At 44.3% G+C, this 27,097-nt stretch overlaps 1 protein-coding gene across 1 annotated transcript in view; it reads right to left on the reverse strand.

Annotated features, from left to right (window-relative positions):
* STS (steroid sulfatase) overlaps positions 1–22,622 on the reverse strand; it is an 829,793-nt gene extending 807,171 nt beyond the window's left edge. The window contains exon 1 of the mRNA XM_073667339.1: positions 22,538–22,622. The gene's annotated coding sequence lies outside the window, so the exon portion shown is untranslated. The remainder of the gene's footprint in view (positions 1–22,537) is intronic.
* Positions 22,623–27,097: the final 4,475 nt, after the last annotated feature.

The raw sequence follows: 27,097 nt of genomic DNA on the forward strand, positions 1-27,097 counted from the left end.
CTTTCCATGGTTCCCAGGACAGCTTCAGCTCTGCTACATTCATATGACAGGCTGGATCGCAGCCGAAAGCTGCCATCCAGCTTGCCATGCCGCAGACACTGAGAAGTGCAGGCATGCTTGCGCTCCTCAGTGTCTGGCTGTGACGGCATCCAGATGAGCCGAGTTCATGTCCAATGAACTTAGCTCACCTCATGCACGTCACTGACAGCGTGGGAAAATTCTCCTGCGCTCAGCGCTTCAGCAGGAGAGTTCTCCCACGCTGGGATGGCATTGAGATGACAGGCTGGATCGCAGCTGAGCGCTGCCATCCAGCTTTTCATCCTTCAGAGACACTGCAGAGCGCAAGCATGCCTGCGCACTGCAGTGTCTATGAAGGATGGCATGCTGGATGGCAGCGCTCAGCTGCGATCCAGTCTGTCATCTCACTGCCATCCCAGCGTGGGAGAATTCTCCTGCTCAAGCGCTGAGCACAGGAGAATTCTCCCACGCTGTCAATGACGTGCATGAGGTGAGCTGAGTTCATTGGACATGAGCTCACCTCATGCACATCACTGACAGCTTGGGAGAATTCTCCTGCGCTCACCGCATGCGCAGGAGAATCCTCCCACGCTGTCAGTGACGTGCATGAGGTGAGCTGAGTTCATTGGACATGAACTCAGCTCATCTGGATGCCATCACAGTCAGACACTGAGGAGTGCAAGCATGCCTGCGCTTCTCAGTGTCTGTGGCATGGCAAGCTGGATGGCAGCTTTCAGCTGCGATCCAGCCTGTCATGTGAATGTAGCAGAGCTGAAGCTGTCCTGGGAACCATGGAAAGGTAAGGATGAGGTTGCTTTATTATTCTACTTTTATTGCAGAAGACATTGGCTTCAGCTGGAATGGGCGTGATGGTAAGTATCGTTTAATTTAGAACATTAAAAAATTGTTTGTTTATTTCAATTAAAGGACTTTATTCTGGGTGTTGTGTTTTTTTAAATACTTTACTAGAAATTCATGGCGGTCATGTCTAATATTGGCGTGACCCCATGAATTTCAGACTTAGGGCCAGCTGATAATGCCAAGCTGGCCTAACCCCTTTATTAACCAGTGAGCCACCGCACCAGGGCCCTGGCTGAGTTGGGTACAGCGCCAGAAGATGGCGCTTCTATGAATGCGCCATTTTCTGGGGTGGCTGCGGACTGCAATTTGCAGCGGGAGGGGCCCAGAAAGCTTGGGCCTCCCTGCGCTGCGGATTCCAGCCCCCAGCTGCCTAGTTGTACCTGGCTGGACACAAAAATAGGGCGAAGCCCCAAGTATTTTTTTTTTTAATTATTTCATGAAATTCATGAAATAATTAAAAAAAAAAGGGCTTCCCTATATTGTTGTGTCCGGCCAGGTACAAATAGGCAGCTGGTGGTTGGGGGCAGCCCGTTCCTGCCTGCTGTACCTGGCTCGACACAAAAATAGGGCAAAGCCCCACGGCAAATTTTTTTTAATTATTTCATGAAATAATTAAAAAAAGGGCGTCCCTGTATTTTTGTTTCCAGCCAGGTACAAATAGGCATCTGGGAGTTGGGGGCAGCCCGTTCCGGCCTGCTGTACCTGGCTGGACACAAAAATAGGGCGACTGACGGCTGGTGTTTCTAGCCTGGTGGAAGGGGGCCAATATTCATGGCACCCTTCCTGGGCTATTAATATCAGCCCCCAGCTGGCTGCCTAGCCTTTGCTAGCTATTAAAATAGGGGGACCCCACGTAATTTTTTTGTGGTGGTCCACCATTTTAATAGTTAGTAAAGGCTAGGTATTCAGCTGGGGGCTGATATTAGTAGCCTGGGAAGCTAAATGGGTATTACCCCCTTCCCAGGCTTCAAACATCTGCCCCAGCCATCTGCTTAACCTCCGCTAGAGACTAAAATTACGTGGAACCCCACGCCAAATTTTTTTTTAATAAATCCTTTATTTTAACACTAAATGACAAGTACAGTAATCAACACTATCACTGTACTTATTATATATGTGACTGACATGTTTCTATCTATCTAATCTATGTGTGATGCTCTATTCTTTCTATTCTAAATTGTCGGGTACTGATGCTGAATTGCCGGCCGGCTTTTAGACGGTGCATGAAAACACTATTATTTTTTTTAATAAATCCTTTAACACTAAATGACAAGTACAGTAAGCTGAGCGCTGCCATCCAGCTTGTCATCCTTCAGAGACACTGCAGAGCGCAGGCATTATGGGAACTTCCGATACCGGTATTTGATATTCTAAAAGTATCGGAACTCAGTATCGGAACTCCGATACCGCGAATATCGGTCGATACCCGATATTTCAGTATCAGAATGCTCTACACTAGTTACTGATAGTAGATTTACTGGACTGTGACAAAGCAAGTGAATGTACAGCGAAATGATAATTTCTGGATTATGAATTATGAGAGGAAAATTAATGTAGCTCCTCTTATTGCCTTATTTATAGCTTCCCTCACCCCAAAAAAACCTTCTACTTTTGAATATGGGCAAGGATGACTTATCTGCCTATTTCCCTTTTGGGAATACTATTTAAAGGGGTTACTTCCTTGGGTCCACTTGTGAGTCTCCGCTGCCTTGCATCGGCTGTGGTGCTGACAGTACGTTTACAGCTCATCGGCTCTGAAGGGGGCGTTACGTCTACACTGACAGAGCGGCTGAGCTCACTGATTGGCTGCCGCACTGTCAAAAGTGACGTCTGCGCCACAGCAAATGTCAGACAAAGCAGGAGGACGTAGTGAAGGAAAATACAGAACATTTGGTTGTTTTCTATCAAACTGCAATCAAGGTAGAAACTTAATTGAAAAGAAACAACCCCTTTAAGTAATACATTTATTATAATGTTTATTTCTTTGGGCGTCATCAAGTAATTCTTTACAAAAGAAGGCAACTGACTTTCTTACCACTGTTAGGACCTTGTTTCATTTATTCTGCCATAAAATTGCATAGGATTTCTTCATTCAAAATTTTAGGAGATTTATTTTTAGATATGTTTCCTAGACAAAAGCTTGCCACATATCTAGGATCCAGCTTCTCTATATAATATACTTCTTTCTTTTATAGGGTCAGTTAAGCCTCTTAAGATTAAAGTGGCATGAAGTATAAAACTATTTTTATACAGTTTTATTTGCAGAATTATGAAATGACTAGATTGGGACAATCAAGGGGCAACAAATTGATAATTAGCCTCCTTCCACTGATTGAAAGAATCTCTTTTACTATGTGTGCACTCTATTGGAGACATTAAAGCATCCAGTGTCCACCACCCTGTTGATGAGCTATGGGAAAACTGACAGAAATAGGCTATGTTCACACATTGCGTTTTTGCAGCTTTTTTTATGCAAATTTTCACCTGCGTTTTACAGTATCCGTAAAGTGTATGAGATTTCAGAAATCTCATTCACACACGTTTTTTTTTTATCCTGTTTTGTCAAAGAACTGCGTTTTTGCAAAATGCAGCGTGTCACTTCTTTCAGGGTTTTTGTCGTGTTTTTCACCCATAGAAAGCAATGGGTAGTGCAAAAACGCTGCAAAAACGCAGCAAAAGGTGCAGGTATCAGGTTTTGCTGTGTTTTTGGTGCCAAAACCAGAGGAAGTGGAATCAGGTTATTTTTTATGCACTAAACTTTATTAGCATGCACAAAAGACAAATGTACCCTGACAAAAATGCAGTAAAAAATGCTGCAAAAACCTCAAAACCTGTTTTTTTGATGTTGCTTCTTTACTTCCAAGAGAGCAAGTTTTGCCTGCGGAATAAAATGCAGCAAAAACGCAACATTTGAACATAGCCATAGAGTCAACTGAAAGGAAAACTGATGCAAATGCCAGATACGAGTCATAAAGTGGTTTGAAATAGTGTTATTTCTCCTGCATACAAAACTGATCACTTATCCTCAATTTGAAATATAGATACACTTTAACAATTAGGTCTCATGCACACTGGCACAAGGCTTAAAGGGGTATCCACATCTCCAAAATACTATCTCAACATGTAGCAGGTGTAATACTAATAATTTTAGCAAATACCTCCAATTAGAAATGTAGTATAGTTTTTCAGATGTTTCTTTTCTCATGTGCAGGACATTGCAGGACCTTAGGTATCCATGGTTACGACCACTAGCAACTAGCTAACTAACTGTCACCATATCAGTGGACGTAACCATGGATACCTAAGGTCCTGCAATGCCTGCACATGAGAAAAGAGACATAGCAAATCTGAAAAACTATACTACATTTCTAATTGGAGGTATTTGCTAATATTATTATTATTACACCTATTACATTTTGGGATAGGATCTTGGAGATGGGAATACCCCTTTAAATGGCAGTGCATGGAACTACACAGCTCGTATAGTCCTGAGGACCGCCATGCAGGCTTTTTTCTAGATGTGCTCCAATTACAGATATGAGAATCGATTCGCAGGACTCCAGTGTGTTGGCCAGGTCAGTAATCAATGACCACTGGATGAGAAGCCTGCAAATCTCCTCCCCTCCCAACATTCCCAGCTCTTCTTTTGATTAGCTGAGTTGACGAAATGTCATCATTGCGGTGTCATACACACACGATGTTGCGCCAGCCTAGCAAATGAAATGAAGAGCTGGGAATGTCGGGAGCTGAGAAGATTTGCACGCCCCTATATCTCTGTACTTATGAATTCTGAAGGCAAATAACACAATTTATGATGGGCTCATGAGGAATCCAACTGAAAAAACTATGTACATCTCTTTCCATATCCCACATTTTTTCCTATACACTCTCTGTGCCAATAGGTATTGGCTGAAATTAAAGCACATTTGCAAAAAGAGTTAGAAAACGGGATTATATTTTAACCTCTGCAATGAAACTTATTTTCAGTGCAATGCTCATTACTACACCCTTGTACAAATTTGCAAGTACAATTATGAACAGAAGGATTCAATTTAATAGTTATAACTATGAGGGTTGTATTACCTTAATTAGCCTGTGTTTCTTTTATTCCAACAGTTATTCTGAGTAAAGTTCACTCATACACATACAATAGAAATATTTAACTAGCAATGGGGTAAAGGTCAACAGGATAATTAATATCGACGAAATATGTTCTGATATAAAGTAACAGTAGTGAAGGCTTCTTTAATGTCAATTCCTGGCCTATCTAGCTGGCTGGATGTGTGTTTCTTAATTAGACTAAAGGGATTTCTTATTCTGCCAATGGAAAGATCAGAGTTGACGTCAGTCATACTTATCACTTTAGTGATATTTTAAAAGCTTCCTAATATTCTTATGGAATATTGGCCATATAATCATTACGTTAACAAGTATGTTGGGGATATAATTTTCTGGCACTTGCTGATAGAAATGTATTAGGCTGTGTGCCCACTATGTGTTTTTTAAGTGTTTCCCCAGCGGCAATTCCGCTGTAGAATCGCTTAAAAAATGTTTGTTAGCAGGTCTGCCATGTTCCCCAATGATAATCCGCATGTGCTGTGCACATGCTGTGGAAATTTCCGCTACGGATTATCATTGCGGAAAAATCCGCAGCACTCCCAATTATTTTGCGGAAGCGCGGCATTTTCGCCGCCATTGACTGGTATTGGAACGCATGTCATCCGCATCACTGAATCTGTACATGCGGATTCCATACATTTCAATGTGCGGACGGTACCCGGGTTTGGAGAAGAGGAGACTCTCCTTCGGACCCAGGTACCATAAAAAACAATAAAATAAATATAATACTTACCTTCTGATGGCCCCCCGGTGTCCTTGTCTCGGCTTGTCGGCAGCTCGCGGTAGACTAAAGGACCTGCGGTGATGTCATTTAGTCATGTGACGGGTCACGCGACCGCTGATGTCGGCAGGTCCTTTAGTCTACCGCGCGCTGCCGGCAAGCCAAGACAAGGACATCGGGGGCCATCAGTAGGTAAGTATAATATTTATTTTTTACCATTCTTTCCGTCACACTATACAGTATATTATATATACCCCCTCTCTCTCCTTAAACTTGTATTGAGCGAGGCCACGCCTTCTATTTGGACTTGCCCACTGGCTGTCCACATCACTAGATGGGGCATGGCCTCTCTCCATACACTTGTATGGAGCGCGGTGACGCCGGCAGCCCGGGGGTATGTATAACGTATACATACCCTTCGTTACCTAGTCTGAAACCGGTGAATCTCCACAGCGCACACTGCCTGCTCTGGGGGGATTCATAAGTCTGCAGTCACACAGAGTGACTGAAGACTTATCACCTTTGATGGGACAACCCCTTTAATGTTTGACTGTGATCTATATAAATAGATGAGAATAGGACATGCTCTGAATCTTCAGGATCTGAAACACGGATTATTTCTTTAAAACTGTTTTGATGAGGGGGACGTGCTAGAGTCAGACTCCTGATTTCTTTAACTAACACTGCGATGTTTTTTTTTTTTTCAGTAATGCAGTGGTGCTTCTAATCTAAGGTTCCTGACAGAAGTCTTATGCTTACCTGTCATCATCTTCACCATTTATTGGCGATGCTTCGGACCCGCGATGCCGTCTTGTGACCTCAATGTCTGACTGGCTGGAAGTCAGAACGCATGGTCACAAGCTCTCAATGCAAGTCTATGAGAGTCAAAATGAGGCTCTCATAAACTTGAATTGAAAATTCACCTACGGCTTGTACCAGCAAATCCTAGAGCAATCTGGCAGGTCACAAACTGCTGGAGACCGACCGCAGAGATTGAAAGTAAAGATGGCAGTGAGTATGTATAAGTCTAGGTGCTGGAACCTTAGATTAATAGCACCACTACAGCGCTGCAATAGAAAAAAACTGCTGAAGTGATGCTTTAAGAATGAATATGATGAGTTTGGTAAGTGGAGTGCGTCTCCATGCGTGCCTTGCCACAAATCCTACTCCAGTCAAGGCAAAGCATAATATTTTGTGCCATGAGAAACGCCACTGCTCATCATGAATTTGATGAGCGGGGGTTGCCAAATCCCAAATCCCCTTCTTACCCTCACTCTGCCTACTTTGTCAGAACTGAGTAAAAATGGTGCGACATTGCTCATATTTTGCAACTTTTTAAAGCTTTTTATGCTTGCATCATGGCATAAAAGCTTTGATCAATCAAACCCTAAGTGTCCAAACACTTTAATCAGAACTGGAGTTCCAAAGTAATCTTACATTGTAAATCTGTTTTCTTTTATATATTCTCATCTAAATGGAGTTAACAGTTATTATTTCTCTATTATTTTAGAGACAAGAGAAAATCCTAAATATGAATATTCTGTGATGTTCCACTTCTTAAATATACTGATGTCTGTACAGTATAACGCATCTCTGTAAAGTTTTCCATACTGAAACTCATACTGGTACAGATAGTATGAGCCTCGCAGTTCTTTGTCCATAGACATTTGTATTTCTCAGCCACAGAAATTTCTGAGGCTTCCCATTCTTTGATTTGTTTTGATATTACAGCATGCATACCTTTTCCTGATGCCTACAGAGCGGCTAACTTTTATATTCCCAGCGTTCACCTTATCAATGAGTATCTTCACACAGAAAAAAGAACCAACTGGGTTTTTTACAATCAGGTTAGATACACTTATTAAAGTCCTTCACTAGCTTTTTTTAAGAACTCGTAATACTAACACTGATTATTAAAAAATGAAGCCAAAATCACAGTGTAAAATGATAAATGATTGTAGATTTTATAGCAGTTAGATAGGAATATTTTGCTACAACTACATAAGTCTATGAAAAGTGCATCACTGATTTTCCAAAAACAAAAACTAAACAAAACTACATTTTATTTTTATTAATTATGTATAAGTATGTATAAGATCTTAAATGTGATCTATCCTATTAGTCCCACATTGTCTATGTGCAGCATATCTCACAGTGTACATGCCGTGGCAGTGGCAATAAGTAAGGATCAAAGGGAATCTGTCAGAAGGTTTTTGCTATGTAATCTGAGGACAACATGCCATAGGGGTTCAAACACTGAATTCAAAGATGTGTCACTTTTCAGGCTATATGCTGTTGTTTACTTACAATGAAGGCGTTATCATTAGGACATTATCAATGCTGTGACTAGCTGATGCATAAGTCATCCTACCAAGTCATCCTACCAAGTCATCCTAGCATAAGTCATCCTACCACACCCCCTTCTGTGATAATAGTCACTGTCAAAAGACTAGGTACATACATATTAACCACCAAAAATGTACACCAACATTTACAGAGGCACTTCAAATACATACATCATCATAAAAAACAAATAGACCTACCTCTGAGTTAAGAAGAGATCCATCAATAATAAAATCCTGAAATTTTTATTAACAATTAATTAAAAAAGATTACACATTAAAAAAGCAAAATGCCATAACAGGGGGCATAAGACTTAATAGACAAATATACACTGCTAAAAAAAAAATAAAGGGAACACTCAAATAACACATCCTAGATCTGAGTGAATGAAATATTCTCATTGAATACTTTGTTCTGTACAAAGTTGAATGTGCTGACAAAATCACACAAAAATCATCAATGGAAATCAAATTTATTAACCAATGGAGGCTGATCCAACTTTGATGTAATGTCCTTAAAACTAGTGTTGAGCCACCCCCGTAGTGTTCGAGTTCGGTTCGGTTCGTCGAACACCCGTGTGTTCGCCGAACTGTTCGTCGAACTGTTCGTCGAACACCTTCGAACACCGTTAAAACCAATGGCAGGCAAACAAAAACACATAGAAACACATAGAAAACACCTTCAAAGGTGTCCAAAAGCTGACAAACTGCTCTGAAGACACAACTAACACATGGAAAAGTGACAAGTACATATAGTCATGCGAAAAGAAAAGAGGTGGAGGAGTAAAAGGAGGGGGAGACACAGATATAGGCATGTCATGCCCTTCTAAAATCCAAAAAGTGAGAAGCCGACACGTTCAGTCCGCTCCTGCCCGTGCCACCTCCGTGTCGCCGGGTTTGTGCCAGAGCCGCGGTGAACCCTGACGGCCAGCCCCCCTCTCCCAATACTGGTGCCTGTCCGCTGGTGGGTCGAGCGAGCCCCCCTGTGGTGGAGGCAGCTCTAAGCTTTTTAATTTAAATTGTCTCTCTAATTTGAATGAATACACTTTAAATCCATTTACAAGGATCTATTGGAGGGCAAGTCTCATGCCAGCAGCCGCGTAATTCCAGCTCCAGTAGCGTCCACTAAAGCTGCTGCAGTTAAAAAGCTTTTATAAGGATCAAGCTCAGCTGTCCACCGCAAGGCATCCTACTGCCAGTCCCAGCCCCTATGCCTTGGGGTGCCTCCTGATGCTCTTCACTGAGTATCCCATGGTTCCGAAGCATTTCCTTTGAAAAAATTAAGTGTCAAAACTACAGGTGGTGTAGCTTGCTTAACAGCCGGGATAATCCGCTGACTAGCAGACACTGCTACTAGGCACAAAGTATTTCCTGGGCTAGATGCAGTTAAAAATTTGTAATTAGATACTCTCGTTGGATGCTGAGAAAGCATTCCATAGAGTCTCCTGGCACGCCATATATGATTCTCTTAAAAAGCTTGGGGTAGGGGTCTAGGGGACCCTTTTATAGCCAAAATCACGGCCCTGTATCGCAATACGTCACCTAGGCTGAAGATAAATGGAACTGTAGCACCCTGAGGGCTCGGTTGCTACAGAGGTATTGCACCTCACCCAGAGGTGTGATATCTCACTCTCAGGTAAGGATGGAGTGTGGATCAGGACCCGACACCTGCATGCATTACACCACATTGCCGTGGGGCAGGGCGACCAATATGCCCCTGAGATGGGCACGACAGTCCCTGTCCCTGGCTGGAGTGGGGGGAGGGAACACTGAGGAAGGGGAACCCTGTAGTGCAGGAGCAGGGAGGAAGCAGTTCCTGGGTGCATTGAGAAGGAAGTATAAAAGGTGGGCACCATCTTAGTTCAGTGCAGAGAAGTCTGAGCAGAAGTGGCAGGGAGCAGGGGCTCTGCATGAGCTCTGCTCTGGAGGCGGGCCTAGCAAGAGGCCCAGGCCTGGAAGAGGGAGAAGGAAGGAAGAGGAGCGGAGAAGGCTCCAGGAACGAGGAATGAAGGGATCCCAGGGCTGCGGACGGGCGAGTCGCCACCGCACGCCCGATTCCACCTGCGTGGAGGGGTCAGGCCAAAGGGGGAGACCGGTCCCCGAAACTAGTGGAGGCAGGAAACGACCCTCAGCTAGAAACCGGAGGCTGTGACATTTTATGTGGCGCAGCCCCTCGCTACACCCGCTAGGAAGGCACCCCATAGGGTCAGGGAAACTGGCGCCAAGTTTACCAAGAGGAGGCCCGAGGCAGCTGGACAGAAGGGTTGGTAAGAAAGGCCAGACAAAGGACACACAAAGGGGGTCCTGTGAAGCGCTCCAAAGTTATCTGGGAGTTGTCTGAGCCCCTCACCTGGTGAGCACAGTACGACGTGGGCAGCCGTTACCTGCAGACGTGGTCTGGATAATAAGAACTGTGAGTAAAGGCCCTGGACTGCATCACTGACTCCGTGTCGTTACTGCTGCTGCCCTGCACCATCACCCCCATCCTCCGCATACACTGCCCTGAGGCTATACTCCTCCCGTGGGGAGTTATGCTACGCTCTGATGCACCCACAACACCAGCCTCAGCGGTCTGCCCTGGAGCGGCGGTTCACTCTGACCGCAATCCACGGGTGGCGTAGTCGGACATTTAAACATCAAAACCACATAAATAGTTCCGCCACTGGTTTGACCGCCCTGAGCCACGGAACCGGGTCGCCGCCACGGAGACTACAACCACCAGCATCCACCAAAAAAGGTCCAGCTCCGGGTGTCCCAAGGCCCAGGGGGCGCGTCAGAACATTTTCATCACCTTTCACAATCACCAATGGGACAAGGCAGGGATGTTCTCTGTCCCCTCTCTTATACATCCTAGTGACGGAGCACCTGCTCTCATCAATTCGCCATAACCCCAATATTAGGTGGATTGAGGTGGGAGGCACCGAGTACAAGTGCTCTCTATTTGCTGATGATGTCCTAGTATATATCACTCAATCACATATATCCATCCATGCTGTTATGGCTGAAATAGATCACTTTGTTACATGGTCAAATTTTAAAATCAATGCAGCGAAGTCTGAGACCCTCGATGTCTCCCTCCCCAAATCCATATAGGATTCCATCCAGTCCAACTTTCCCTTTACCTGGCCCTCACAGGGTATCAAATACTTAGGAATTCCTATTCATAGAGACCTCTCCCATCTATGTTATCTTAATTTTGGGCCCTTTATTGAACAACTCCATACAGACCACGGTTGGCAAGTTAGAACTGTAAGATTCACTATGTGAACCACTGGTGTTTTGTGGAAAAGCACATGTACACTGTGTTCCAAATTATTATGCAAAAAGTGTTTAGGAGTGATAAGGGAAGAATTTGTTTGTTTGTCAGTTAAACTCATTGATGGTGATGTGTGTCAGGGCTCTTTATATCACTGTAAGCAATTGCAGACACCTGTGCTAATTAGTTTGGCAGGTGTGTCCAATGAAAGGCAAGACTACTTAAGAAGGCTGTCTCACATTATTAAGCAGCCTACATTTTCTGCCAAAATGGGAAAGAAAAAGGATGTGTCGGCTGCTGAGAAGCAACAAATTGTGGAGTGTTTAGGTCAAGGCATGACTACAATCAACATTGTGCGATGATCAGGATGAAGTGTCTTGGCAATCAAGAAGTATGTAGCTGATTCACAGTACACACGTGTGCGTGCTGATAAGGGCAAATTGAGGACTCTTTCCTACAAGCAATTACGTCAGGTTAAAAGAGCAGCGGCAAAAAAGCCTTGTCATAGCAGCAGACAAGTTTTTGAAGCTGCTGGTGCCTCCAACGTCCCCCGAACAACAAGATGCAGGGTCCTTCAGAGGTTTGCAGCTGTGCATACGCCATCCTGTCGACCTCCCCTATCCACTTCACACAAGCAGAAACGGCTCCAGTGGGCCAAACATTACATGAAGACTCATTTCAAAACTGTTTTGTTCACGGATGAGTGCGGTGCAGCGTTCGATGGTCCAGATGGATGGAGTGGAGGATGGCTGGTTGATGGACACCCCACGCAAACACGGCTACAGCGCCAACAAGGAGGAGGTGGAGTAATGTTTTGGGCTAGAATCATGGGGAGAGAGATTGTCGGCCCCTTTAGGATCCCTGAAGGCGCTAAAGATGAACTCCATAATGTATGTGGATTTTCTCAAACAGCACTTCCTGCCATGGTTCAAGAAGAAGAACCGTGTATTTCACAGCAAGATCATTTTTTTGCATGATAATGCACCATCTCATGCTGCACATAAAACATCTGCATCTCTGGCTGATATGGGCATAAAAGGGGACAAACTTATGGTGTGACCCCCATGCTCCCCTGACCTCTACCCCATTCAGAACCTCTGGAGCATCATCAAAAGGAGTGTCTATGATGGCGGGAGGAAGTTCACATCTAAGCAACAGCTCTGGGAGGGTATTCTGTCCTCATGCAAAACAATTGAAGCAGAAACCATCCAAAATCTGACAAATTCAATGGACGAGAGAGTTCAGAAGCTCCTTTCGAACAAGGGGTCCTATGTGAAAATGTAACATCACCTAGAATAAAGTTTTGAGTTGAAAACTGTTTGATTTCAGTTTCTAATAACCTGCTAATGCTTATAATTTCAAAAATGACCATTTTTTTGGTCTTTATTAAAATGAAAAGGTTGATCGAAAAGTTTGGCGGATCTAAGAGTGTGGCAACCCAGTAGTCATGATTACTTCGAATTCTGACAATATGAGGGTCATGTTGCAGGTAGTGCAGCAAGAAGGCACTTATGTGTATTGCGCATCTCGGAGCCCCAAAATTATTTTCCGGGCTAGATGCAGCTAAAAATTATTATTAATTTTAAATCTGGTGGAGCTTAGTATAGATGGCCTAATAGGATCAGTGCTGCACACTGCTACAAAGCCCAAATTATTTTCCAGCCAAGATACAGATAAACATGATTAGTAATTTTAAATCTGGTGGAGCTTATTATAGATGGCCTAATAGAATCAGTGCTGCACACTGCTACAAAGCCCAAATTATTTTCCAGCCAAGATACAGATAAACATGATTAGTAATTTGAAAGCTTAAAATGGTTGGTAGGGTGATTTTAACCAATCATCCATCTTTTACTCTCCCCAGGATGACACAGGGGTAGAAAAGTCGTTTCGGATCCATGATTTGTTCATCTTTATGAACGTGAGTCTGTCTACATTATCAGTGGAGAGCCGCGTGCGCTTATCTGTCAGCACACCACCAGCAGCGCTGAACACACGTTCAGACAGAACGCTGGCTGCGGGGCATGACAAGATCTCCAAGGCGTAAGTGGCTAGCTCCGGCCATTTATCCAGATTGGAAGCCCAAAAAGAGCAAGGGTCCAGTGACACAGTCATGGCTTCAATGTTTACTTGGAGATACTCCTGTACCATCGTCTCTAGGCGTTGACTATGTGTCAGACTTCTTGTCTCCTGTGGCCTTGCAAAGGATGGGCTAAAAAAGTGGTGAAATGATTGCGCAAAATTGATGTTACCAGCAGATACTGTGGTTCTGTTATGGTTTGAGTGCTGAACACTTGACGGTCCCACGGTTGGCAAGTTGGAACTGTGAGATTCACTACGTGCACCACTGGTGTTTTGTGGAAAAGCACATGTAAGATTCTGCAACAGTCTCTGCTGATACTCCTGCATGCGTGCATCCCTTTCTATGGCAGGAATAATTTCTGCAAATTTACTTTTGTACCGGGGATCTAACAGTGTGGCAACCCAGTAGTCAGGATTATTTCTAATTCTCCCAATTCGAGGGTCATGTTGCAGGTAGTGCAGCAAGAAGGCACTCATGTGTGTTGCGCATCCAGGAGCACCAAGCACCTGTTGTGTTGGTGGCGAGGTAACAATCATGCTTCCTTCCTCTGTCCTCTCCCCCCAACCTCGCACAACAGAAATGTGATCAAGGTCTCCCTCATCTGATGAGTCTTCCATCAGTTCGTCCTCCACTTCTTCCTGGGCTCCTGCACCTTCCTCACTAGTTTGGCTGCTACCATGCGCCCTGGTAAAACCATCTCCCCCACCCTCACATGCCTGCCGCCTTGGTGCTGCCGACCGTCTGGACCTTGCAGATGTTAGCCCTTCCGCATACAACTCCTCCTCCTCTACTTCCTCCACCTCCTCTTGTGCCACCACCTGACTCCGAATTCTGTTTAACATGTGCTCCAGCATGTAAATCACCGGAATAGTCATGCTGATAATGGCATCGTCAGCACTAAACATCTTCGTCGCCATTTCAAAACTGTGCAGAAGGGTGCATAGGTCCCTGATCTGAGACCACTCCTCCAGCGTGATTTGCCCCATGTCTGGATCTCGTTGGCCCAGGCTATACGTCAGAACGTATTGCACCAGGGCTTGTCGGTGCTGCCACAGTCGCTGCAACATGTGCAGAGTTGAATTCCACCGGGTAGGCACATCGCATTTTAGCCGATGAAGTGGCAGGCCCAACGACTTCTGTAGAGATGTAAGTCGCTGAGCTGCGGGATGCGAACGGCGGAAGTGAGCACACAGCGACCGTGCCCTCTGCAGAAGGCCATCTAGTCTGGGATAGTGGGCTAAAAATTGCTGGACAACCAGGTTCAACACGTGAGCCATACAAGGCACGTGTGTGACATTGCCCTGGCGAAGGGCCGCACCCAGGTTTGCAGCATTGTCGCACACGGCCTTCCCTGGTTTCAGGTCCAGTGGAGACAACCATTCATGAAATTGGTTCTCCAGAGCTGACCACAACTCCTCAGCTGTGTGACTCACATTTCCCAGACATTTCAAAGTAAAAACCGCCTGATGACGTTGAGCCCTACTGCCAGCATAGTAAGGAGGTGTGCAGGATCCCTTCTGCGCAGTTAGAAAGCTTGTGGCATGACCAGACAGGCTTTGGGTGCAGGTGGAAGACCGAGAGGAGGTTGAGGAGGCAGAAGCAGTGGAGGAACTTTGACATAAAGAGGATTGACGCACAACTCGTGGGGACGGCAAGACTTGGACAGCAGCCCCTTGTCCTGCTGTCAGCATAGTTACCCAGTGCCCAGTTAGCGACATGTAACGTCCCCTGTCCATGCCTACGCGTCCAAGTGTCTGTGGTGAAATGCACCCTGTCACACACAGAGTTTATCAAAGAAGCGGTGATGTTGTGTGCGACATGATGGTGTAGCGCAGGCACACCTTTCTTTGAGAAGTAGTGCTGACTGGGCATCTGGTACTGGGGCACTGCGACGGACATAAGGTCTCGAAAATCCTCTGTGTCCACCAGGCGGAAAGGCAGCATTTCTGTAGCCAAGAGCTTGCAGATGGTGAAATTCAACCTCTTAGCTTTCTCATGGCTAGGAGGAAATGGTCTTTTACTTGTCCACATCTGAGGGACCGAGGGCTGGCTATTGTGCTTAGACGGGGTTGATAAGGGTGTCCCCGGCAAACTGCCGGTCTGTGAGGAAGATGCAGGCGGACATGTTAGGTTGCCTTGATCCAAAGGTGGTGCTATCGATGTCGGACAGCGCTCAACACCAGCTGGTGTTACCACCTCCAAAGAAAATGATGACCTGCCAATCACGCTGGCTGTTGCGGGTAAAGAGGTGGCAGGTCTGCGCCCCAAAACAGGTGTGACTGCTGTCCCCCCAGTGACAGAGGATGAAGAGGCCGCGGATGCACAAGATATGGCAGATGGTGGTTGGCCCGGCCGGCTAGGCCGCATTGTAGCACACTGAGCTTCCCACTGCAACTTATGCTTCATGTCCATGTGCCGGTTCATGCATGAAGTACTCAAACTATGTATTTTTTGGCCTCTACTTAGCTTTTGCTGACAAATGTTACAGATAACACGAGTTGGGTCATCTTTATCGATCTGAAAAAATGCCCAGGCTATGCAAGGCTTAGCACCCATGCGACCTGAAGAGCCACCACGACTTGTGGTGAGAGGCAGAGTTGTGTTTGAGGATGCAGTTGTTGACGTGCTTCCAGTACTACGTCTCTGTCCAGGAAGGCGCAACCTGACCTCTTCGTCACTAGCATCTTCCTCCACCTCCTCTGCTGACCTCATCTCTTGGCTGACTGTGGGTTGACAGTAAGTGGGATCTCCAACCTCATCATCATCACCCTGTGCGTTATCACACCCGTCGTCCTCAGAGCCAACCTGTTCCTGCCCTGACAAAAAACTAAAGTTGTCGCTCCAATCAGGTATTTGAGTCTCATCATCGTCTTCCTCATTGTCTCCACCAACAGGAGTTACAGTTTGGGAATGAGGGTCTACATTATGGTCAGAACCTTCTGCGTCTGGTCCTGGATCCGACTCATAAAGATTCTGGGCATCAGTGCAGATCATTTCCTCGTCTGGATTCACAGAAGCGCTGGAGTCGACCTCTGATTCCCAGGCTATAGTATGAGTAAACAGCTCTGCAGACTCAACCATCTGTTCTACCTCATACTCAAATGGGCAGCTGGAGATTTGGGAGCTGTGAGGAAGCAAGTGCGATTAGGGTGACACCTTTGAGGACTGGAGTATTTGTGATGTTGAAGTTGATGTGGAGGAGAGCCCACTTAAAGGAGCACTTGATATCCGTTGAAGCACCTGCTGTTTTTGTGCCTCATCTGGAATTTGTAGCGATTGGCGTGGCCGTAAGAAAGGGATCTTATCACATTGTCCGCTAAAAGAAGTAGACATTTTAGTTTGGCTGGAAGATGGTCTTTCTTCTGCAGATGTTACTGTTGCTTTAACACCTACCCCACGGACACAACCTTTTTTCCCCTTCCCAACATGCCTATTCCCCTTTCCACCAGCAGCAGGCCTTTTTCCACTCATTTTGGTGGTTAACTAATTCACAACTCTGGAGTTGTTTGCACAAAAAAACAATGGATGGGAACCGAGCAGAGCTGAGTGGCCAAACTGTGGTATTAGGCAAAAACTATTGGCTGGGTTAGATGCAGAAAAAAATTATATTCAATTTGCAACCTGATGGAGGTCTGTATAGACGGATTAATAGAACAAGTCCCACACACAGCTACAAGCCCAATATTTTTTCAGAGGTAGATGCAGAAAAAAATATATTCAGTTTGCAACCTGATGGAGGTCTGTATAGATGGATTAATAGAACAAGTCCCACACACAGCTAGAAGCCCAATATTTTTTCAGAGGTAGATGCAGAAAAAAATATATTCAGTTTGCAACCTGATGGAGGTCAGTATAGATGGACTAATACAACAAGTCCCACACACAGCTAGAAGCCCAATATTTTTTCAGAGCTAGATGCAGAAAAAAATTATATTCAATTTGCAACCTGATGGAGGTCAGTATAGATGGAGTAATAGAACAAGTCCCACACACAGCTAGAAGCCCAAATATTTTTTCAGAGCTAGATGCAGATAAAAATTATTTTTAATTTGCAACCTGATGGAGGTCAGTATAGATGGACTAATAGAGAAAGTCCCACACACTGCTAGAAGGCCAAATATTTTTTCAGAGCTAGATGTAGAAAAAATTATATTCAGTTTGCAACCTGATGGAGGTCTGTATAGATGGATTAATAGAACAAGTCCCACACACAGCTACAAGCCCAATATTTTTTCAGAGGTAGATGCAGAAAAAAATATATTCAGTTTGCAACCTGATGGAGGTCAGTATAGATGGACTAATAGAGAAAGTCCCACACACTGCTAGAAGGCCAAATATTTTTTCAGAGCTAGATGCAGAAAAAAATTATATTCAATTTGCAACCTGATGGAGGTCAGTATAGATGGACTAATAGAATGATGCTATGCCCAAATGATTTTACTTCACTAGGTGCAGTAAAAAAATTGGTATTCTATACACAGGTGGTATATCTTGCAACACAGATAGGCTACTCCACTGACTAACACACTCTGCAATAGGCCAAAAAGGATTAGCTTTGCTAGATTTCGCCAAATGCTGTGAAAAAAAACTTGCACAGCACTGGCACAGACCTACCTGGCAAAAACTGATAGGAACTGATGTAACCTAGTCCTGAAAAGGACTCCAATTACAATTAGTCTTTACTCCCACAACCTATCTATTTAAGAGCACAGACCTGCCTGATAAAAGTCGTAGGAAATGCTGTAACCTAGTCCTTAAAAGGACTGCAATCACAACTATTCCCTACTCCCAAGCTATCTGTAGATTTGTGCGAAAATTGGCTTGAAATTAACAAGGTATAGCGCACACAGCAACAGCGGTGCCGTCTAACACGCAGCTGCAGCAGTGAGAAAATGGTGGCGACGGGGAAAATGGCTTGGTCTTATAGGGCAAGGACATGTGACATACACTGCCAATGACACATGCCCTTGCTTGTGTGAAAAAAAGCACTTCGCTCCGTGTGTGCGCTGCTGATAGGCTGACAGATTGCACCTCCCCACTGTAAATGCGGGAAAGAGAAAAAAAAATGGAGATCTTCATTATTCCTGCAGAGATCCATCCCCTGCCCCTCCCCCCACCCCGCTGTACACTCAAACTGCGTATTAACATTAATTTTCATCATTACTGAGAAAAAATCCAGTTATGATTTTGGTGCACGAACAGTTATCGAACATAACCTCGAACAGCCGAATTTTTCTCAAATCGTTCGTGTTCGCCGAACGGCTCGAACACCGCCCAAAACAGCTCGAATTTGAGATTGGCGAACAGTTCGAGTAGAACAACGCTCATCTCTACTTAAAACACGTCAAAATGAGGCTCAGTATTATGTGTGGCCTCCACGTGCCTGTATGACCTCCCTACAATGCCTGGGCATGCTCCTGATGAGGTTGCGGATGGTCTCCTGTGGGATCTCCTCCCAGACCTGGACTAAAGCATCCGCCAACTCCTGGACAGTCTGTGGTGCAACGTGATGTTGGTGGATGGAGCGAGACATGATGTCCCAGATGTGCTCAATCGGATTCAGGTCTGGGGAACGGGCGGTCCAGTCCATAGCTTCAATGCCTTCATCTTGCAGGAACTGCTGACACACTCCAGGCACATGAGGTCTAGCATTGTCCTGCATTAGGAGGAACCCAGGGCCAAGCGCACCAGCATATGGTCTCACAAGGGGTATGAGGATCTCATCTCGGTACCTAATGGCAGTCAGGCTACCTTTGGCGAGCACATGGAGGTCTGTGCGGCCCTCCAAAGAAATGCCACCCCACACCATTACTGACCCACTGCCAAACCGGTCATGCTGAAGGATGTTGCAGGCAGAAGATCTCTCTCCACAGCATCTCCAGACTCTGTCATGTCTGTCACATGTGCTCAGTGTGAACCTGCTTTCATCCGTGAAGAGCACAGGGCGCCAGTGGCGACTTTTCCAATCCTGGTGTTCTGTGGAAAATGCCAAGCATCCTGCACGGTGTTGGGCTATGAGCAGAACCCCATCTGTGGACGTCGGGCCCTCATACCACCCTCATGGAGTCGGTTTCTAACCGTTTGTGCAGACACATGCACATTTGTGGCCTGCTGGAGGTCATTTTGCAGGGCTCTGGCAGTGCTCCTCTTGTTGTTCCTTGCACAAAGGCGAAGGTAGCGGTCCGGCTGCTGGATTGTTGCCCTCTTACGGCCCCCTCCACGTCTCCTGGTGTACTGGCATGTCTCCAGGTAGCGCCTCCAGCCTCTGGACACTACGCTGACAGACACAGCAAACCTTCTTGCCACAGCTCGCATTGATGTGCCATCCTGGATGAGCTGCATTACCTGAGCAACTTTTGTAGGTTGTAGAGTCCGTCTCATGCTACCATGAGTGTGAAAGCACAACCAACATTCAAAAGTGACCAAAACATCAGCCAGAGAGCATTGGTACTGAGATGTGGTCTGTGGTCCCCACCTGCAGAACCACTCCTTTATTGAGGGTGTCTTGATAATTGCCAATAATTTCCATCTATTGTCTATTCCATTTGCACAACAGCATGTGAAATTGATTGTCAATCAGTGTTGCTTCCTAAGTGGACAGTTTGATTTCACAGAAGTTAGATTTACTTGGAGTTATATTCTGTTGTTTAAGTGTTCCCTTCATTTTTTTGAGCAGTGTATATAGCAAGGTAGCTCTCTCATAGGAAAATTTGTCTTTTCTTAGAATATACAATAAAAAACAATCAATAAAGGATGTAATATTAATAGTCCTCCTAAGGTGGTACAATGTAGAACTGTAACAACTCGAATATCCCAAAATAATGTAATAGAAGGAGGTCTCCACCCCACTACCTCTGTGTAAAACCCTCAAATTGATGGTATTAACTAGTGACAGGTGAATATAACCAATCCCATATACTTCACATTATTACACAGGAATATCTCAAAGTGTCAACACTGCTATGGTAGTAATCTATGGAGGAACCACAAATATAGATGCACAAATCAAAGTACCCAGGACATACCTATTAGTGGAGGCTTCCAAATGGTGCGGTATAACTGCTCAAGTCCACGTCCGTTCACCCCGACGCGCGTTTCACTGCAAGCTTCTTCCGGGGGCTTTTAAATACACTTTTATTGAGCAAGGCCACACCCCATCTACTGATGTGGCAGTTGAGTGGGCATGGCTGACTTTTATGGAGCAAGACTGTGCCTACTGGACGGGCTGTGGCCGGAAGTATGTATAATGCATACATACCCTCCAGTCCCGGCTCAGAAACCAGTGAATCCCCGCAGCACACAGTGCATGCGCTGGGGGGATTCAGAAGTCACCAAGAGTGTCTGCAGACCGGACAACCTCTTTGAGGATTAGACATTATTTATTTGTCATTTACAATGTACTCCGCCATTACATACTGATTTCAAAAATTGCCAAAATTGCATGATGTATGTTTCACAAACCTAGCGTGATGTTTTGGGGTTAAGTTGATTACGTATAATGTTGGTAATAAGTCTAATAAGTGGGATAGTCTTCCCGCCTCTAGATAAGGCATTCAGACTAGTTCTCTAGATCAATATTCCATCTCCAGAATACATGACCTGTAATATTTTTTCAACAAGAGCATTCAGACCAAACTTGAACTTTTTTTTAGAGAATCAACCATTTCAACATGTTGTGGCAAAATGTTTTAGCGTTTCACTGCTCTAACAGTAAAGAATTGCTGCCTGTGATGATGATTAAACTTTCTTGCTTCCAACCATAGATGATGCCCCCTTGTCATTGTTACAGGCCTAGGTGTAAGTCAATTAGAAAGATCTCTGCATAGTCCATTCATATATAGGAACATTGTAATAAGATCACCCCTGAGACTGTGGGGTGGTTTTGAATAGATTTTTGTAAAATTCATTGTCATTGCAAACAGATGCAAATTTAAAATTTTGGCACAAATTTAGAGGCTATTTTGAGATACATATTCGCCAGCTTTGACAAAATTTTTCCAAACAATTTGATTTTCTGCGAATAAATTCACGAAAATCTCAATACTGGAAAGCTTGAAATTATGTGGAAAATACATGTGGGGGAGAGGAGAGCGAGAGATAACCCCATTAATCATAAGAGCTTACACACTGCAGATTATAGAAAGTCAGGACTCTGTTGACCATATGAGCTTACACTCTACAGGATAGAGATGACCCTACTGATCATAAGAGCTTACACTCTACAGGAGAGAGAAAACTCTACTGATCATAAGAGCTTACACTCTGCAGGAGAGAGAAGAGCCTACTGATTATAGGAGCTTACACTCTACAGGAAAAAAAGAAGACCCTACTGACCATAAGAGCTTACACTCTACAGGAGAGAGAAAAACCTACTGATCATAAAAGCTTACACTCTACAGGAGAGAGAGACACCCAGTGACTCTGGAGATACTGTAGAAAATGACTCTGCCATATAAGTTGTGCTCCACTGAGAACCTCTGATCTGTGATGGTCCAGGTACTGACCACCACTGTACAAGGTATGTTAATGTCATAGATGCAGGGCATTTTGGGGAAGCAGCCATGCATAATTATGTTAGACTGCTCTTTTATGTTTCAATGGTGTGGGAAATGATGCCAAGCAAGTTTTTTTTTTTGTGAACTGCAAATCGAATCCCAGAGTGTTCAAATTTGCGTGAAACCGCAAATTTCAGGAAATTCAACGCAAACTCAATCCTCTGCAGATTGATCCGTTCATCTGTAGTAAATACATTTTATGTGTTTAAAATAAATTTGGTGCTTTTGATTCTGGTAGAGAATTTAAGCGCCAGCTGAGTAGAGCACTGTTCATCTTGGGTAACAACTGTACAATGTGAGCACACTACTGTTTTTATGATTACTGGGTTTGACAGAATAATAAGAAAATGTACACATAAATGAAGCTATTTTCACACCTGCATTTTCATGTTGCAGTTGTGTTTTTCTGCTGTGTTTTTAAGATATTGCGGAAATCATGCAAGATTTTTGCATTTGTTATCATCATTTCAAAAAATATATATTTTAATTAAAATTGTGGCAAAGCTATCATCATAATATGATAGCAGAAGGTAAGTTGGCACCCTTTACACAATATGATAATGCAGCTTAAAAACTACTTACCAGCATAATCTTCTACATAAAGACGTGGCTTTGTGTTTGCCTACAGAATGTATTGTCCTGGACTGCATTGGACAGGTGCATATGTTTGTCAGTACTGTAACAACAAAAGTATAGTAAACGCTAAAAGCACAAAAAGAACAGTCACTCTCCGTTATTTAAAAATTCAAAGCACAGTTTATTTTAAAAAAAAATTAATGATTTTGCTCATACTGGAATTCATTCCAAATTTTCATATGGCAAATGGGAAATCTGCAATGAAGATATGCAGAAAAAATGGCACATCTGAACAAAGCCTAAAGACACGTTCCCACTAGATGTCAGTTCTCAGAACACGGTCTGGGTGGAAGGTCACTGATCTGTGGCTGTCGAACGGGAGCTTTGACAACCGACTTCATCACGTCAACCCCGGCTATACTTTTGACTTGCCAGACTGGTGTGATAACAGGCTTGTCACACCGCAACAATGAGATCGCATCAGGCCTCCTAATCATATAAGGAGCTGGAGATCCCATTGGGTAAGAGGCAGTTTGCATGGCTCTCGTTCAACGCCACATATTACTTACCTGGACGCCCCACCGTGTTCTGCAAATTGATTTGCACCATCTTTTGTTCACACATCATTTTCTCCCATACAAGTTGTATCCATTTCTTTTTCGCTTCCTTGGTGAAGTGCGTGAATTTTTTCATTGCTATGTTTCAGTCGGAAATCACTCTGTAAACTTAGGTCTTATGTATGAACAGTGAATGAAACCATGAGAACTTTTTCCTTATGGGCCTAATTTCAGTAAAATTGTATTAGCCTGTATGTCCAAATGGCAGCAGTGCTGTTCACATTTGTATAATATCCACTTCTGTTTGCCGTCCTGCACACTCAGACATGTTGATTCTTTGCAAACATCTTTGAGTGTAATGGACTTTGGCATATCTGTCTCTGAATATAGAGGAAGAGATGAAAATGACCTTTTTTATGTCACCTTGCTACATGCAAGAAAAAATTGAACTTTGCCTGTTTATTGTATATTGAACTTTCCAGAGCAAACAATCATACATAGCCAATTGTACACAGCGGTCGTATTAGACAAGAAAATACATCAGTGTTTCTCATTGATGATAGAAACATAACCCGTCCTACGAGCACAACAGACACAAGCTCCATGCTCTGATTCCTCTGCTATCATACATGTGTATGTATCTGTGGTCATAAATGTAATTGTGGCTTTTACGCTCCTTTCACATTATGTTTTGAGCGTTAAGTTTAGATATACAGTACAGACCAAAAGTTTGGACACACCTTCTCATTTAAAGATTTTTCTGTATCTTCATGGCTATGAATATTGTACATTCACACTGAAGGCATAAAAACTATGAATTATCACATGTGGAATTATACACTTAACAAAAAAGTGTGAAACAACTGAAAATATGTCTTATATTCTAGGTTCTTCAAAGTAGCCACCTTTTGCTTTGATGACTGCTTTGCACACTCTTGGCATTCTCTTGATGAGCTTCAAGAGGTAGTCACCGGAAATGGTTTTCACTTCACAGGTGTGCCCTGTCAGGTTTAATAAGTGAGATTTCTTGCCTTATAAATGGTGTTGGGACCATCAGTTGTGTTGTGCAGAAGTCTGGTGGATACACAGCTGATAGTCCTACTGAATAGACTGTTAGCTGCTTTTTCTTGCCAAATTCTAAGTAAAGAAAAATGAGTGGCCATCATTACTTTAAGAAATGAAGGTCAGTCAGTGCAAAAAATTGGGTAAACTTTGAAAGTGTCACCAAGTGCAGTTGCAAAAACCATCAAGCGCTACAAAGAAACTGGCTTACATGAGGACCGCCCCAGGAAAGGAAGACCAAGAGTCACCTCAGGTTCTGAGGATAAGTTTATCCGAGTCACCAGCCTCAGAAATCGCAGGTTAACAGCAGCTCAGATTAGAGACCAGGTCAATGCCACACAGAGTTCTAGCAGCAGACACATCTCTTCAACAACTGTTAAGAGGAGACTTTGTGCAGCAGGCCTTCATGGTAAAATAGCTGCTAGGAAACCACTGCTAAGGACAGGCAACAAGCAGAAGAGACTTGTTTGGGCTAAAGAACATAAGGAATGGACATTAGACCAGTGGAAATCTGTGCTTTGGTCTGATGAGTCCAAATTTGAGATCTTTGATTCCAACCACCGTGTCTTTGTGCGACGCAGAAAAGGTGAAGGGATGGACTCTACATGCTTGGTTCCCACCGTGAAGCATGGAGGAGGAGATGTGATGGTGTGGGGGTGCTTTGCTGGTAACACTGTTGGGGATTTATTCAAAATTGAAGGCATACTGAACCAGCATGGCTACCACAGCATCTTGCAGCAGCATGCTATTCTATCCGGTTTGCGTTTAGTTGGACCATCATTTATTTTTCAACAGGACAATGACCCCAAACACACCTCCAGGCTGTGTAAGGGCTATTTGACCAAGAAGGAGAGTGATGGGGTGCTACGCCAGATGACCTGGCCTCCACAGTCACCAGACCTGAACCCAATCGAGATGGTTTGGGGTGAGCTGGACCGCAGAGTGAAGGCAAAAGGGCCAACAAGTAGTGTTGAGCCACCCCCGTAGTGTTCGGGTTCGGTTCGGTTCGTCGAACACCGGGATGTTCGAGGAACTGTTCGTCGAACACCTTAGAACACCGTCGAACACCGTTAAAACCAATGGCAGGCAAACAAAAACACATAGAAACACATAGAAAACACCTGCAAAGGTGTCCAAAAGCTGACAAACTGCTCAGAAGACACTCTCTTTAAAAAAGCCGGCCGGCAAATTCAGCAGCGGCATACACCGGTACCCGACAATTTAGACAAGAAGGAATAGAGCATCACACATAGATTAGATAGATAGAAACATGTCAGTCACACATATAAGAAGCACAGTGACAGTGTTGGTTACTGCACTTGTCATTTAGTGTAAATGATTTATTAAAAAAAATATTAGTGTTTTCATGCACCGTCTCTTTAAAAAAGCCGGCCGGCAATTCAGCATCTGTACCCGACAATTTAGAACAGAAAGAATAGAGCTTCACACATAGATTAGATAGATAGAAACATGTCAGTCACATATATAATAAGTACAGTGATAGTGTTGCTTACTGTACTTGTCATTTAGTGTAAAGGATTTATTTAAAAAAATAATAGTGTTTTCATGCACTGTCTCTTTAAAAAAGCCGGCCGGCAATTCAGCAGCGGTACCCGACAATTTAGAACAGAAAGATAGAGCATCACACATAGATTAGATAGATAGAAACATGTCAGTCACATATATATGAAGTACAGTGATAGTGTTGGTTACTGTACTTGTCATTTAGTATTAAAATAAAGGATTTATTATTAAAAAAATTGGCGTGGGGTTCCCCTTAATTTTAGGCTCTAGCGGAGGTTAATCAGACGGCTGGGGCAGATGTTTGAAGCCTGGGAAGGGGGTAATACCCACGGAGCTTCCCAGGCTACTAATATCAGCCCCCAGCTGAATACATAGCCTTTACTAGCTATTAAAATGGGGGACCCCCCAAAAAAAATGACGTGGGGTCCCCCCTAATTTAATAGCTAGCAAAGGCTAGGCAGACAGCTGGGGGCTGATATTAATAGCCCAGGAAGGGAGCCATGAATATTGGCCCCCTCCCAGGCTAGAAACACCAGCCGTCAGCCGCCCCAGAAATGGCGCATTCATAGGATGCGCCAATTCTGGCACTTAGACTCGCTCTTCCACGCTGCCCTGGTGCGGTGGCAGGGGGTAATAGGGTTGGGGTTGATGTCAGCTTATAATGCCAGCTGACATCAAGCCCAGGTTAGTAATGGAGAGGCGTCTATAAGACACCCCCATTACTAACCCCATAGTCAAAGTTAAAAAAAACACAAACACCCAGAATAAAGTCCTTTAATTGAAATAAAGACACAATCCTTTATTGTTCTAAATTAAACCATACTTACCATCACGCCCATTCCAGCTGAAGCCAACGATCTCCTGCAATAAAAGAAAAATAATAAAGCAACCTCATCCTTACCTTTCCATGGTTCCCACGACAGCTTCAGCTCTGCTACATCGAGATGACAGGCTGGACCGCAGCAGAACGCTGCCATCCAGCCTGTCATCCCGCAGACACTGAGAAGCACAGGCTTGCTTGCGCTGCTCAGCGTCTCTCTGTGACGACATCCAGATGAGCCGAGTTCATGTCCAATGAACTCGGCTCACCTCATGCACGTCACTGACAGCGTGGGAAAATTCTCACGCTGAAGCGCTGATTGCAGGAGAATTTTCCCACGCTGTCAGTGACGTGCAGGAGGTGAGCTGAGTTCATTGAACATGAGCTCACCTCATGCACATCACTGACAGCGTGGGAGAATTCTCCTGCACTCAGCACTTCAGCGTGAGAATTTTCCCACGCTGTCAGTGACGTGCATGAGGTGAGCCGAGTTCATTGGACATGACCTCGGCTCATCTGGATGCCGTCACAGCGAGACAGTGAGGAGCGCAAGCATGCCTGCGCTTCTCAGTGTCTGCGGGATGACAGACTGGATGGCAGCGT

This window comes from Phyllobates terribilis, unplaced genomic scaffold, assembly GCF_046119375.1.
Source record: "Phyllobates terribilis strain yellow unplaced genomic scaffold, ASM4611937v1 Scaffold_2__4_contigs__length_985480577, whole genome shotgun sequence".
NCBI lineage: Eukaryota > Metazoa > Chordata > Amphibia > Anura > Dendrobatidae > Phyllobates > Phyllobates terribilis.